This window comes from Schistocerca cancellata, chromosome 7, assembly GCF_023864275.1.
Source record: "Schistocerca cancellata isolate TAMUIC-IGC-003103 chromosome 7, iqSchCanc2.1, whole genome shotgun sequence".
In the NCBI taxonomy this organism is placed as follows: Eukaryota; Metazoa; Arthropoda; class Insecta; order Orthoptera; family Acrididae; genus Schistocerca; species Schistocerca cancellata.
Genome location: NC_064632.1, coordinates 491,067,291 through 491,080,078, shown reverse-complemented (window position 1 = coordinate 491,080,078; position 12,788 = coordinate 491,067,291).

The following is a 12,788-nucleotide window of genomic DNA, read 5'->3' as shown; positions in this document are numbered from 1 at the left end:
GAGACGGGGTCGTCGTCCTCCTCCGAGCCGCGTCGTGGGACTCCTGATGACCGCCTAGTGGCCCGCCTGCACGCACTCCAGCTTCAGCGTCTTCAGTCTTCTGCCCCGAACAAAAAACGCTCCCATTATGAGAATTTCACTCTGCAGCGGAGTGTGCGCTGATATGAAACTTCGTGTCAGATTAAAACTGTGTGCCGGACCGAGACTCGAACTCGGGACCTTTGCCTTTCGCAGGGAAGTGCTCTACCATCTGAGCTAACCAAGCACGGCTCGCGCCCCGTCCTCACAGCTTTACTTCTGCCAGTACCTCGCCTCCTACCTTCCAAACTTCACAGAAGCTCTCCTGGGAACTAGTTCTGGAATACTGCTGTGCGGTGTGGTATCTGCATCTTGTGGGACTGACGGATGACATCGAAAAAGAACAATGAAGGGCAGCTCCTTCCGTATAATCGCAAAATAGAGGAGATAGTGCCACAGACATGATACGTGAATTGCACTGGCAAACATTAAAACAAAGGCGTTTTTCGTTGCGACGGGATCTTCTCTTCCGATAGCGAAAACATTCTGTTGGCATCCACCTGCATAGGGAGATACGATCATCACGATAAAACAAGATAAATCAGGGCTCGCACAGAAAAATTTAAGTGCTCGTTTTCCCCGCGCACCGATCGAGAGTGGAACTGTAGAGAGACAGCTTGAAGGTGGTTCATTGAATCCCCTGCCAGTCACTTTATTGTGAATAGCAGAGTAATCACGAAGACGTAGATGTAGGTGTAGGTGTAGATGTAGATGTTCTCTATTCTCCCTGATGACAATCATGGGACGGAAAAGGGCCTTCACTTCCACAAATCAAGTACATATGTGGCGATATAATAGTGGCGCAGACATTAGGAAAGACCTCTGTGACGACTCCGAGTCCTGTGAGGAAGCTGTACAAGAACTAGTTCAGGCCATAGCCAATTTAGTTCCGGGGAGGAATTCCTATCATTGTCATACCTGACCCAGGAACAACCATGAACGTTCTTACTGAGAGTTTTCTTCAAGAATTACTAATAAGTGAAAGTTAAGTATTGTCATGACTAGCAGAAGAAGAAGCAGTGTCAACTCCATCAGATGAAGGAGTGTCGTCACCATCAGGAGAAGCTGTCATCACCTGCAGAAGAAGAAGCTGTGGCAGAGATCCCACAGGCAAGATACGGGAGAGAAGAAAGAACAAACAATCAAAAGTATCTCTAAGAGCATAATTTTTTGTACCAGCAGGTAAAAAGAAAGGTGATGTGTCGGCAGAAGTGCCAACACTGTTTTGTTTGAGGACACCGAAATGCACGCTATAAGCTCACGCAGGCTGTCGTGAGGTCTGAAACAGGATACGTAATGAATGCTATAAAGGAAAGTACGTAGCTTCTGGAATACTTAACTTTAATCCACATTTGTAGAACATCTCTCGTTACCGTACAGGCTTTTGTAATCACAATATCGATTGGTAAGGGCCTCTTGCTATGTCGTAGCAAAAGTAGCTGAAGGCTATGCTAACTATCGTCTCGGCAAATGAGAGCGTAGTTGTCAGTGAACCATTGCTAGCAACGTCGGCTGTACAACTGGGGCCAGTGCTCGGTCTGCAATTACTGACAGTGGAGACACGCGGTTCCGTCGTGTACCAGCGGACCGCGGCCGATTTAAAAGCTACTACCTAGCAAGTGTGGTGTCTGGCGGTGACACCACAAAAGGTGCCACAGAAATCAAAACATTAACACAAATATTTCTAATATAAGGATGTTGCAGCAGAATGTATGGTATGCATCCAGTAAATTAGAACAGATAGAGATACTACCAGCTACAGAATTAGCACATACATATATTATGTTAGAACATGGTCTAAAGGGAAATGAAATTAATGTTTACAATATACAGGAATATAAAAAAAGTTGCTAATTTCTGCAGACCTGAATATAAGGGCGGAGGAGTGGACGTCTAAGTACACAGAAAATTAGAGGATATCATTCCATGGTCGGTAGACATCGTACAGAAATGCTGTTTGAATCTGCAGCAATACAGACAACATATAATGGGGAAAAGTGTGTGATAATAGGGCTCTAAAAATCACCAAACAATCGTATAAATGGATTTCAGAAAGAGTTAGAAGTCCTGTTAGATAAGGCTAGCAGGGAATTCTCTTACGTAATTGTAGCAGGAGATGTAATATTAACATACAATGGCAATTGTCATACAAGGTGTTCTGCGAAAGTGCAGAAACAGTAATAGATCAAGTAGTCACTAATATATCGTAGAGCAGGAAATAAGTAGAGGTTATATAAACAAGCACTGCAGACCAGTATGGGGTATTAGTTGAGGTAGCAGGCAACGTAGGAAAGCCAGAAAAATTATTTAAAGAGTTTGGACAAACTAAGCAAACAAACATAGATAGACCACAAAGGGTATTGGAAACCGAAGACTTGAGTAAAGTATATTTAACAGAAAGCCTAGATACAGAATGGGAATCATTCTCCAATACGTTAGACCATTGTATGTCCATTAGTATGTAGGAAAATGAATGAGAAGTATAATATAAACTGGGTCACAGTAGACGTAAAAAGAAGAGGGGAAAGGTGAAAAGTATGTACGAAAACTGCTGGCTAAGGCCAACCCAAGAAAATAGGAATGCATATAGGGAAAACTGATGAAACAAATTCATAAAAGAAACTAAATCGACTTATTCTAAAAGAAGAGATAGCAACCTCAACAAATATCGCTAAGATCATACAGCCTCTCATAAATGAAGAGAGGTAAATGGAAGGGAACACAGAGATGCAGAATAGTCAGAAATACTTTAAACAAACATTATATTGAAGTTAGGAACAAATAAATAAATCAAAATATACTTCCAAAATAAACACAATAAACATTCCATATAAAAGAAAATGCTTATGACCCCAACTAATAATCAGAAATTGTAAAAATAGTACATAGTGTAAAAACAACAAACACCGAGGGACTAGATAGTATATCCATTAAACTAACAAAATGCTGTTTACAGTGGGTAATATAGCCATTGGCCTGTCTAATAAACTTAACTATATAAAAAGGAATATTTCCAATGTGCCTGAAAATGAGTAATGTAACCCTACATGTAAAAAGGGCTGCAAAAAAATACCAGGCAATTACAGGCCCATAACTCTTACATTTGTACTCTGTAAAATAGTAGAAACCGTAATAAAAGACACAATATTACATTTTATACAAACATGCAATATTTTAAACGATGAACAATATGGGTTCAGAAAGAGTAAATCTACTAAAACAGCAATAGCTGAATTCATAACGCTTGTAACAAAAGCATTTGACTAACATAAGAAAGCCTGCGGTAAGTTCTTGGACCTATCTGAAACATCTGATTATGTACGCCATTACATTCCATTAGAAAAGCTTCATTGTCAATATGTAAGGGGAGAATCAGTAGACATCATTAAATCGTTTTTAGAAAATAGATATCAGTGTGTAGAAATAAAGCAAAGCGCCAATAATGATAGAAATGTGTCTTTTCCAACTTTGAAAATGTGGAACATGCTATTCCTCAAGGATCCATCCATGTTCCATTACTTTTCATTCTACATGTCAATGATATAGCCAAAAAAGTATGCAGGTGACACTTCTACAACAGATGACCTGCAAGAGAAGGCTTCGGTAAATATGAAATGTAGAAACAACTATTTCAGGGGAAACAATCCATTCATAAATGAAACGAAATAACCTATATGCAGGCACATGCAAACAAAAACAGACTTTGGACCACATTACTGTCAGGCTTGGAGACCTATAACTAAAGGAGACAGACAGCTATAAAGTTCTAGGTGTAACAATGGATAGTTACGTGACATGTGAGAATTACATAAATAACATTTGCCACAAAATAGTTTTAAGCATATTTGGGATAAGAAAAATATGAAAGTCAGTAAACAGACACACCCTACAAACAATGTACTATGGACTAGTCCATTCCCACCTCTCATATGGCATCTTGGTTTGGGGAAATGCTGTAAATGTGCACACACAAAGCATATTAAGATTACAAAAGAGAGCTATACGATGCATCGCCAAAGTATCACCTAGTGAATCCTGCTAAAATAAAACCAGGTAGCTAAAAATTTTATCAGTAGTGTCAGTATATAATAGCCACTTAAAAACTAACAGCACTGCATTGCAAAATGGAGAATATCATGAAGATAACACAAGAAGAAAAAATTAATATCATATAGAAGGAAGTGGGCTAAAATTAACAGATGAAGAACATGTAAATGCTGGACACATTCTGTACAACAGTTTACTGCAGTGTATAAAGATGATAGAAGGTATGTCTCTTTGTAAAAGAAAAATAAAAAGCTATCTGATCAGTATTTGCCCTTACAGTGATAAAGAATATCTTGAAATAAAAATTAAAGTAGTGTGTCAGTATATATTGCAAAGGGAAACTGGAACGCATTCAAAACTGTGTATACAATCACTTCCAATAGATAAGACTCTACGTTTTCTCTGTTTTCCTGGCAATGCTCACTGAAGACCAAGGAATTACAGAAAAAGTAAATACACTCCTGGAAATTGAAATAAGAACACCGTGAATTTATTGTCCCAGGAAGGGGAAACTTTATTGACACATTCCTGGGGTCAGATACATCACATGATCACACTGTCAGAACCACAGGCACATAGACACAGGCAACAGAGCATGCACAATGTCGGCACTAGTACAGTGTATATCCACCTTTCGCAGCAATGCAGGCTGCTATTCTCCCATGGAGACGATCGTAGAGATGCTGGATGTAGTCCTGTGGAACGGCTTGCCATGCCATTTCCACCTGGCGCCTCAGTTGGACCAGCGTTCGTGCTGGACGTGCAGACCGCGTGAGACGACGCTTCATCCAGTCCCAAACATGCTCAATGGGGGACAGATCCGGAGATCTTGCTGGCCAGGATAGTTGACTTACACCTTCTAGAGCACGTTGGGTGGCACGGGATACATGCGGACGTGCATTGTCCTGTTGGAACAGCAAGTTCCCTTGCCGGTCTAGGAATGGTAGAACGATGGGTTCGATGACGGTTTGGATGTACCGTGCACTATTCAGTGTCCCCTCGACGATCACCAGTGGTGTACGGCCAGTGTAGGAGATCGCTCCCCACATCATGATGCCGGGTGTTGGCCCTGTGTGCCTCGGTCGTATGCAGTCCTGATTGTGGCGCTCACCTGCACGGCGACAAACACGCATACGACCATCATTGGCACCAAGGCAGAAGCGACTCTCATCGCTGAAGACGACACGTCTCCATTCGTCCCTCCATTCACGCCTGTCGCGACACCACTGGAGGCGGGGTGCACGATGTTGGGGCGTGAGCGGAAGACGGCCTAACGGTGTGCGGGACCGTAACCCAGCTTCATGGAGACGGTTGCGAATGGTCCTCGCCGATACCCCAGGAGTAACAGTGTCCCTAATTTGCTGGGAAGTGGCGGTGCGGTCCCCTACGGCACTGCGTAGGATCCTACGGTCTTGGCGTGCATCCGTGCGTCGTTGCGGTCCGGTCCCAGGTCGACGGGCACGTGCACCTTCCGCCGACCACTGGCGACAACATCGATGTACTGTGGAGACCTCACGCCCCACGTGTTGAGCAATTCGGCGGTACTTCCACCCGGCCTCCCGCATGCCCACTACACGCCCTCGCTCAAAGTCCGTCAACTGCACATACGGTTCACGTCCACGCTGTCGCGGCATGCTACCAGTGTTAAAGACTGCGATGGAGCTCCGTATGCCACGGCAAACTGGCTGACACTGACGGCGGCGGTGCACAAATGCTGCGCAGCTAGCGCCATTCGACGGCCAACACCGCGGTTCCTGGTGTGTCCGCTGTGCCGTGCGTGTGATCATTGCTCGTACAGCCCTCTCGCAGTGTCCGGAGCAAGTATGGTGGGTCTGACACACCGGTGTCAATGTGTTCTTTTTTCCCTTTCCAGGAGTGTATATTATCAATGGTACCTTTTATAATGTGCTCTTAATGACATTTTTTTGTGAAAATCTGTAACTAACAGATATGTGTAAGAGTCAGAAATGCAAATACACATTAATTGGTGTGTATCACTGCATTTTACTATGTATATGTAAGCTTTATGTAAACATGGCGTGTCCAGTATTGTAAGAAATCATCCACAGATAATAAAGAACAAGACCTGCTCCACCAGGACAGATGGTAGACCACTTGCCCGCGAAAGGCAAAGATCCCGAGTTTGAGTCTCGGTCGGCACACAGTTTTAATCTGCCAGGAAGTTTCGTATCAGCACACACTCCGCTGCAGAGTGAAAATCTCATTCTGGAAACATCCCCCAGGCTGTGGCTAAGCCATGTCTTCGCAGTATCCTTTCTTTCAGGAGTGCTAGTTCTGCAAGGTTCGCAGTAGAACTTCTGTAAAGTTTGGAAGGTAGGAGACGAGATATTGGCAGAAGTAAAGCTGTGAGGACCGGGCGTGAGTCGTGCTTCGGTAGCTCAGATGGTAGAGCACTTGCCCGCGAAAGGCAAAGGTCCCGAGTTCGAGTCTCGGTCGGGCACACCGTTTTAATCTGCCAGGTAGTTTCAAAACAGGCCATACTTAAGAACACTTCAAAACACAACACAAGCACGACAACAAAACATGTGGCACAGAACAGACACAGACACTTACACTAATTAGAATGAAACAACAGTTACAAAAAGTGAACATGACATTAAGACATTAATGTAATTATCGATACAAGGTCAAAAGCTGAAGGTGATACAACAGAACCTAACAATAGAACAAATAAAATAGTACAAAAACTTTGTAATTAACAGTTGATTAGGAGTAATTCATAACACAATTAATCAAAACAATTATGTATAGAAAAAGATATCAGTTGTAAAACCAAATACTTTTAAGGCTGTTTCAATGACGACAGCGTCTAAGTTTTCCTGAACCTTCATCAGACACAGTTACGATTTCAGGGACAATTTTTCTCTTTCACTAACTTCCCTTACAACTTTCTTTACTCTTTGTATTCTATTTAATGATTAGTTATTTATGTTTTCCAAACGTTGTATTTTATTTTATAACCCTTATTTATATTAAATAAGAACTAAAAAGAAATTCCGATTGGTAACACACTGTCACAGTAGTAATTGTATTAGTAGAATTGTATCAGTAATAAAGCTGCCCACAAACAGTTATATAGATTGTGGGCTAATTGTAGTGTTGTGGCTTGAAGAGGCAGTTGTCACTACACTTCAGGTCTCATTTTCTCAATTACAATTTCTTTTGTGTTTCTAAAACTTAAATCAGGTATATTTTGTATTACGTGTAATCTCTACAATAAATGATGTTTTTTTAGAAAAAGATCTTACATAAAAACAACAAACACAAAGACCGCATAATATCTCATTTCAAGATTGCTGATCAACATGTCGAGCACATGACAGCAGATAAGCAGTTGCGGATGATGCCAAGTCATGAATTGAAATGTGATAAGAATGTAAGCTAGCTGATACACAGGACGAATGGAAAGTTTAGTTTTATTGGAAGGGTTCTGAGAAAACACAATATATCTCTAAAGAATACCGTATACGAGAAGTTACCAAGAACATTTCTAGAATACCGTTCAAGTTATTTGAATCGTCATCAAGTAGGCTTGGCAACAGACAGTGAAGTGGTGTTGGAATCGTTACATGTAGGTGTAGCCTGTATGAAATTGCACCACAGATTCCTAGGAAACATAAATGGGGATCCCTTGATGAAAGACGAAGTAGATCTCACGAAAGCATGTTGGGTAAATTTCGAAAATCTCTATTCGAAGAACATGTCCGACCATTACGTTATCAACAAAGGGTCTCGCGTAAGGGACATGAGAGTAAGGTACGAGAGATTAGGGAGGGTACCGTCGCTTTCCCCCGGCTCAATATGAAAATAACATAGGAAAGAAAGTTGACAATGTTGGTACGATGCACCAGAAAACAGGTTGGGGCAGTGCTTGAGAAATTCTATGTAACGCGTAAGATGTAATTCTACTGTGTCACGGAAGAGCAGATTGGCTTCCCCTCTCCATCCGTACCATACTTAGCACATACCCCTTGCCAGTTGGTCAAGTTGCAGATGCTGAACGCTTTTGGTTTCATCTCCATCCAGATAAGAACTTCTGTTCCCAAAGACGGCTCCAGGTAAGCTACACTGCGAGCGTCTGCTATGGACGTCGTACAGAGGTTCGTAGAGCATTAGGTAGTTCACTGTCGTTCTTAACCACAACAGCAGTCAGTCATGTTAGACACGCATGAAAGCTGTCATCTCTTGTGATGGAAGCGTCCCGTATCTTCCACTAAGCTTCGAGGCAGGGCGAAGCCTTCAACAATGAGATATGATGGAGGCGAGGTGTATCGTTGCCTGGCGACAGTCTGAGGCAAATACTGAACGGATCGTGAGCTTACTGACGAATCCTGTTTGCGTTGCCGGTGAAGGCTCTTGTTATCTGTCGAGGTAAGCACTGATTGTCTTTCGTTTCATTGTCTGTATATGCCGTCGGTAATTTCTGATACTCTGAGTTACGAAATAGTACTGAAGAGTTACAGCCTGCGCCGAGATACGTGGCATACGATTGTAATTTCGTGAGATACAGCTTGATTTCACATATCTGTAGTTCTAGAGACTGGTGTAAGTTATTAATGTTAAAATTTGAAAGAAACATACGTTACATGTAAAGCAACGTGTAATTATAATATCTAGTGACAATCCACTAAAGTGTGGAATAGGTTTAGGCTCTCGCTGGAATCTAGTTTCAGCGATTTGAATAGCATATTTTTAGTTGGGGTCTATTTAGTATGTATAAGCCAAAAAGGAGGGAATTGTAACCACTACCTCACTGGTTACTGCTAATGCATTATCGGTAATTTAACAATTTAATATTTTGTTGTCAGGTATACTGCGTGCTTCAAGACACTGAAAAAAAATCGTATTTATGCAAATGTAGTTGTTAAGTTGGGGAATTCAATTTAACTGTTTGCATTCTCTCTGATGACTGTGTTATTTATATGGATCCTCTCGTAAGGTTGCAGTTAAGATAGGATTCCGTAGTTCAGCTTGAGTTATTGCGAGTAGCAACTGTCATCTCTTTCATATGGTGGATTTATTTAACATGTAGCATATCTGAAAGTTAGAGAGATTAAACTGTAAATTCACGCTCGAGTTTTAAGTCCTGCAATTTATGTTCATCCATTCGCATATTTTTTTGTTCATGCCTGACCTTTCATTTCTAATTTTCTCACAGTTAGTGACAGGGAAATGCAGTATCAGAGACGCTGCTCAGCATGTGAGTCCACCACTTTAAATTAAAGACAGTCTCTGTCACTGTTAATATTTTACTCGTTTATTTCGTTGTCAAATGATATACAACAAGATAAAACTGAGATACAAGTTCTGTTTCGTGCTAATGTTATCGACGTTGCGGCAATTACGATATCATGTAACGTGTGCACAGGTCCACAGCGAATGCTCTCCCTCTTGATAACAATAGCTGAAAATTTTACGTGTATGCTGTGTTACTTTACAAGTAAATCTTCCAGAGGAAATGAATGGTAGAACGTTGTATGCGATTTCCTGCAAACAGGAGGATCTGAAGCAAATGATGAAGTAATACCATATTAACATCATTCAACAGAGTTCTCAAGTTTTAATGTGTAGTCTAGGGAAAGTTTCTGGTATATTACTTTGATCCCATAATTTCATCAAGAATATGTACTTTCGTTAAAGATTTCAAGTATGCTCGCGGGAAACAGCAAACATTTTACGAAATAAGGGATGTATTTAAATTAAAGAAATGTTTTACTGCCGCTTTAAGTTGATGATAATTCTTCAGTCTTCTGACCTGTTTGATGCAACCCGGTACTAATTTCTCTCCTATGACAAGCTCCTCATGTAAGCGTAGTACTTGTACACAACGTCCTCAAATATTTGTTATATATTTTCCCATCTCTCTGCCCCCCAAAATTTTCAGCGCTTACAGCACCGCCAAGTAGCGTGGAAGTGATTCCTAGATGCGCAGCACATTTCCTATCATTCTGTAGAAGAATTTTGCTACTTTGCAATATACGTAACAACTGTAGGACAAACCAAGAAGGACATTAAGGACTACGTAACAACATATGTTATCGAGGAAGTCTACAGCCTTTTCGCAATCCAATGACACTATTCTGTATGCCTAAAGCATGTTTAGCTCACAACTGTGCGTAACTGTATCGAAAGTTTCTTGAAAATTGAGATCCACAGCGTCAATCTAGGCTTTGTAACGTACAGCCTTCCGGAGTTTGATTCTAAACGATTTGAACAACTTGGTGATTCGTACAAGTCAGTTTTCACAAGCCCAGTTGTCCCTTGTAGGGATTCTACTAGAAAGGGTTGGATTTGGTTCGGTTGATGTGGTGGAAGAGACCAAACAGCGAAGTCATAGGTCTCATCGTATTAGGGAAGGATGAGGAAGGAAGTCGGCCGTGTCCTTTCAAGGGAACCATCCCGGCATTTGCCTGAAACAGTTTAGGCAAATCACTGAAAACCTAAATCAGGATGGCTGGACGCGGGATTAAACCGCCGACCTCCCGAATACGAGTCCAGTGTGCTAACCACTGTCGACCTCGCTCGGTCTGCGATGTCCACATACGCATGGCAAAACATGTTTCGAAAGGCAACAACAATATTCATGATTCAAATGTGTCTATATATCTCAAAGCCAACCCTCGACGCTTCTAAGAAGATAAGTACGATCTGCGTCCTTCTCAATCCTGCGCGACGCTTTTATAATTCAGCGACCAATAGTAAACAGTTGCTTGAAGAAAGACTAGGTGTTCATAATCAGTACAGCAGTTTTCTCGTTCAGGTTCGATAACGTTAACCTTTTCGCTTGGTTATTATTCCATTACCACTCACTCCTATTAAACCTTTTTGTCTCTATGCGACGATCTGATTGTACAGCTGTGTTGTGACGTTCTTTGGTGAGCCAATAATTGAAATTAAAATTTAGTTTTCAACCTTAACTACGGTTATTTTCAGAGCACTAACTGTCTCCTCGGAGTGAGCCCTAAGTGTATTTCAAGAGAGGATGCTAGTGTGGCTTGTAGAACTCTTTTGTACTTTTGTATGCCACCATATTCCTGCCCGCTAAAACATGTTGCTTTGATCCTGACCTGTACGTATTGTCCACTTCATTCTTCACTTCACGATTGACAAATGCCCAATAGATATGCAGCGACAGAACAAACACACACACGCACACACACACGCACACACACACACACACACACACACACACACACACACGCACACACACACACACACACACACACACACACACACATGTACATATATATATATATATATATATATATATATATATATATATATATTCCTTTTTTATATATGTAGCCCCATGCATTATAAGGGATATGCTGACAAGAAAACAGACCTCCATGATGCATGCTGTATTCGTGGTTATTTTCCGTACAGCCTCTGCAGTGTGAAAGGTATTTAATCAGTAACATTTTATTCTTTCGATAATTGCTAATATTTGTAATAATATTGTTTAACCGACACTAAAATTACTCTTACGTATCAGTGATTGCCATACCTGGGCATATTTTGTGGCTTTCTGGTTACTCCAAAGTGTTGTGTTATATCAGTTGATCGTGTAGAGGAGACAGGAGGAATCGGGCTTTGGAAGCAGTTAGGGAAATTATGTTTCACGCACCAATTGTCAGCATGTGACACAGACTGTTGTCTGTCACAGATGTGGGCGCGTCTCTGGAATCGTATGTTCTCCTGTGAACAAACCTGTTGCCTTTGGGCGTTCCGTAGACGAAGGCGTAGAGATGAGGACGCTGATGAAGAACTGATGTGTGTCCAGGAAGTGAGCGACGGCGAGTCGGAGGTAAGTATGCCTTGCTACAATTCAAGGTTGTTGTATCACTAGTGTACAAGTGAACGTACATAGTGGTCACCGACAGGTATTATTCATTGCATCAGGCTGATGTTTTAAGTACGTTACAGGAACTTACACAATTGTCAAAGTGAAATGCACTAATTATAGCTCTTCTTTCACACTTTATCACAGCTAATGAGATGAGTCTGTACACAACCAGACGGTAGAGCTCTTAATTTAAGGAAGGCCACTTCAGTGACAAAACTGTTCCTTTTTTTTGTTTTACTCTTTACAGGGGAGCAAAAAGAAGACAAAGTATTATTTACCTGGACGTAAATATCACAACAATCGTAATCAAGATTTGTAGGATGGTACAATGACCAATATCACAATACCCTCAAACGTTTGCCACCGAAACGTACATAAACAAGCAGCAAGGATGTCAATGCTATCTGAATCAAGTAAACATGGAATAGGAAATTGCTTCAGTGTCTGACTCATTACTGAGTATAGTAAAGGAATATCTACGTAGATACAAGACACACTGCAGAAAAAAGATAAAAACAAATTTGCATGCAACAGTTTGTAGATACAAAAGACTCCAAATTCTTCAAAATAAACAGGGCCGAAACTGGATTGCGTACATCTATAGCAGAGAGTCCAATGATAACGTATATTCAGATTCTTGAATATACAGGGTGGCCCAAAAAGGATGGTCACATTTTAAATAACTATAACTCCATCAGTTTTACAAATTAATTTTATTCAATTACGTAACTAAATGCTCCCAGGCACCCAATTACAAGAACTAACCACAAAAAATCATGTACGGAAAATGACTTCC